The sequence below is a fragment of the Amblyomma americanum genome, chromosome 11, assembly GCF_052857255.1.
Source record: "Amblyomma americanum isolate KBUSLIRL-KWMA chromosome 11, ASM5285725v1, whole genome shotgun sequence".
Classification (NCBI taxonomy): domain Eukaryota; kingdom Metazoa; phylum Arthropoda; class Arachnida; order Ixodida; family Ixodidae; genus Amblyomma; species Amblyomma americanum.
Genome location: NC_135507.1, coordinates 54,997,311 through 54,999,908, shown reverse-complemented (window position 1 = coordinate 54,999,908; position 2,598 = coordinate 54,997,311). Strand labels below are relative to the sequence as shown.

General features: G+C 53.2%; 1 non-coding gene across 1 annotated transcript; it reads left to right on the top strand.

Annotated features, from left to right (window-relative positions):
• The first annotated feature begins 1,749 nt into the window (after positions 1-1,749).
• Positions 1,750-1,821, top strand: TRNAD-AUC (transfer RNA aspartic acid (anticodon AUC)). Its single transcript has one exon. It is a non-coding gene; the product is annotated as a tRNA-Asp (tRNA).
• Positions 1,822-2,598: the final 777 nt, after the last annotated feature.

Genomic DNA, 2,598 nt, shown 5'->3' with positions numbered 1-2,598 from the left:
CCTCCTCTCCCCCCTCAACTCGTTCACGCGGGGCACCAGAAAAAAATAAAGAAAACAGTTTGGGACTGGGCCCCGCCCATGAATACGTCATCAGATGACGTTCGTTTTGCGACTTCCGGTTGTCACTCCTAGCACCCCAGCAGCAGCGTCGGCTGCGTGGCGGCATCTCTCCGCTCTCTCTTCGCCTTCCTGGATTGCGGCGCGGGTCGGGTTTCTTTGCTTGTCGTCTGTAGTTAGCAGCAATGGACCCGGACCTTTAGGCACGACTGCTAGCTCTTACGGCCGCGATGGGCACCGAGCCCTATGCGTGCACACGAAGAGCCGTGTGAGTGGCTTCAGAGCTCCCGACAGAAGGAGGCGGCAGAGGAAAATTGAAACCATTTGCGCGAAGGCAATGCCGTCGCTCGCGCTTGCCCGAGGGGGTCGCGCGGAGGCACGAGCAGATGATTTTCATGGCTACTGGAAGTGTGCCCTTGACGTCGTGGCTGACGTGGATCCAGCGAATGACAGTGAGTGGCCTGCTGACGTCATGGGTATAGTGATGTCTATTTTCAGAACTTTAGTTTCAAAATCGGTCACTACGAGCACAGCCATCGGCCCATGAACTTAAAAAAAAACACGGTTCTAAAGAATTCATAAATTTCCGGCTCAGTTCCGAAGACTCATACTCGGCGTGAATGCTTACTAGCAGCATTTATAAGCATTTAAAGGAATTTTTTACAAGCGACTTTTTATTCATTGCATAGTCCCTTTAATGCGCGGTTCGGGTGTCTGTCGAGATGTGAGACAGATACTGCGCCACATTCATTCCCCAAAATCCAATCTTTAATTCCATGCGGAACACGAGGCCCACTACGGTGGCTCAATGGTTAAGCCTCTCGTCTACTGAGCCAGAGTCCCTGGGTTCGAACCCGACCGCGGCGGCCGCGCGTTTCGATGGAGGCGAAACGCTGGGGCGCCCGAGTGCTGTGCTATGTCAGTGCATGGTAGAGATCCCCGGGTGGTCGAAATTATTCCCGAGACCTCCACTACGGCACCTCTGTTTTTTAAAGGTGATAGCGTTAAGCGCCCCGTGTTGCAGAAAAGCCGATGTCGTCGTTGTCGGCGGCGTTGGCGGCGAAAGAAAAATTCGAGAAGCATTATTAAATAAAACCGGGCAGGAAATAGGCCAAGTTGGGGAATCGAGCCACGGCCTCCGCAGTGCGAGATGAGCACGCTAACCACTCCGCCACGGCAGCTCGATGGTGTATAATTAACAGAAGCGCTTCTAGTGAATGCGGTGTTTTTTCTTTCCCTTACGGCGTGGTCCGGGTGTCCAGTGAGAAATGTGACACAGGCGTCATTTTCTTTCCTTAAAACCAAATTTAATTTAATCTTCCTTCTCTTAACGCCTGGTTCGGGTGTCCACCGAGATATCTGAGACACGCGTCCTTTCCTAAATCATCCAACGGGCCACGCGTCGCGCCGAAAGGGCGATGGCGTTCCGTGGACCCCTTGGCAACTGTGCAACATGTTGTCGCGTCTCACTCTTAAAGACGGCGCATAAGCGACCTCCATTTTTTGTTCTTGCACTCCTTCCTTTGCTCCTTCCCCTACGGCGTTATGCGAGTGTCCACCGAGATATGTCGACAGTTACTGCGTCACTTCGTTTCCGGAAAACCAAGGTTCATTCTTTTAAAATACGAGCGGAAATGATACTACATGAACTGACATCGCACAGAAAACCCTTTTGAAGTGAAAAGCTTGCCCGCCGCGGTGGCTCAGTGGTTAGGGCGCTTGACTATCGATCCGGAGTTCCCGGGTTCGAACCCGACCGCGGCAGCTGCGTTTTTATGGAGGAAAAACGCTAAGGCACCCGTGTGCTGTGCGATGTCAGTGCACGTTAAAGATCCCCAGGTGGTCGAAATGATTCCGGAGCTCTCCACTACGGCACCTATTTCTTCCTTTCTTCTTTCACTCCCTCTCTTATCCTTCGCATACGGCGCGGTTCAGGTGTCCAACGATATATGAGACAGATACTGCGCCATTTCCTTTCCCCCAAAACCAATTATTAATTACTAAGCGAAAAGCTTCACTACACTAGTCAACACCGCGCTTCGCGTGAGCCGGCGTATGTCGGAGCACGTGTGACGTCACGCACGGCGCAGGTGGCCGGCGCCGACTCCGTCGCCTGACCTTCGCCGCTGCCGCGCGTGACGTCACGCGCGGCGCAGGCGGCCACTGCCGCGCACTTTGCGTCATCGTTTGACGGTCGCCGCAAGCGCCTGTTTATTGCGGAGGCCGACTATACAACTGCTTGCCAGAGAATAGGCGTGCGCATTCAACATGGAAGGAGAAGAGAGTGATACTACCGATACAGAAGTGCTACCAAGGGAGTTGGCTGAAAATGAGTGAAGAAATAAAAGGCATAAAGTTCAACGAGCGTCCGAGACACTCGAACAACAAGAAGAACCTCTCGCTAAACGACGCAGCAAAGCCGAGTCTGAGACGCCAAAAGTACGCCCGGCGCGTCTCGCTAAATGGCGTGAAAAGGAAGCTGAACAGCGACGTTCGGCCATGCCAGCTGAGAGTAGCCAAGATGGTGAAAGTTCGGGAATT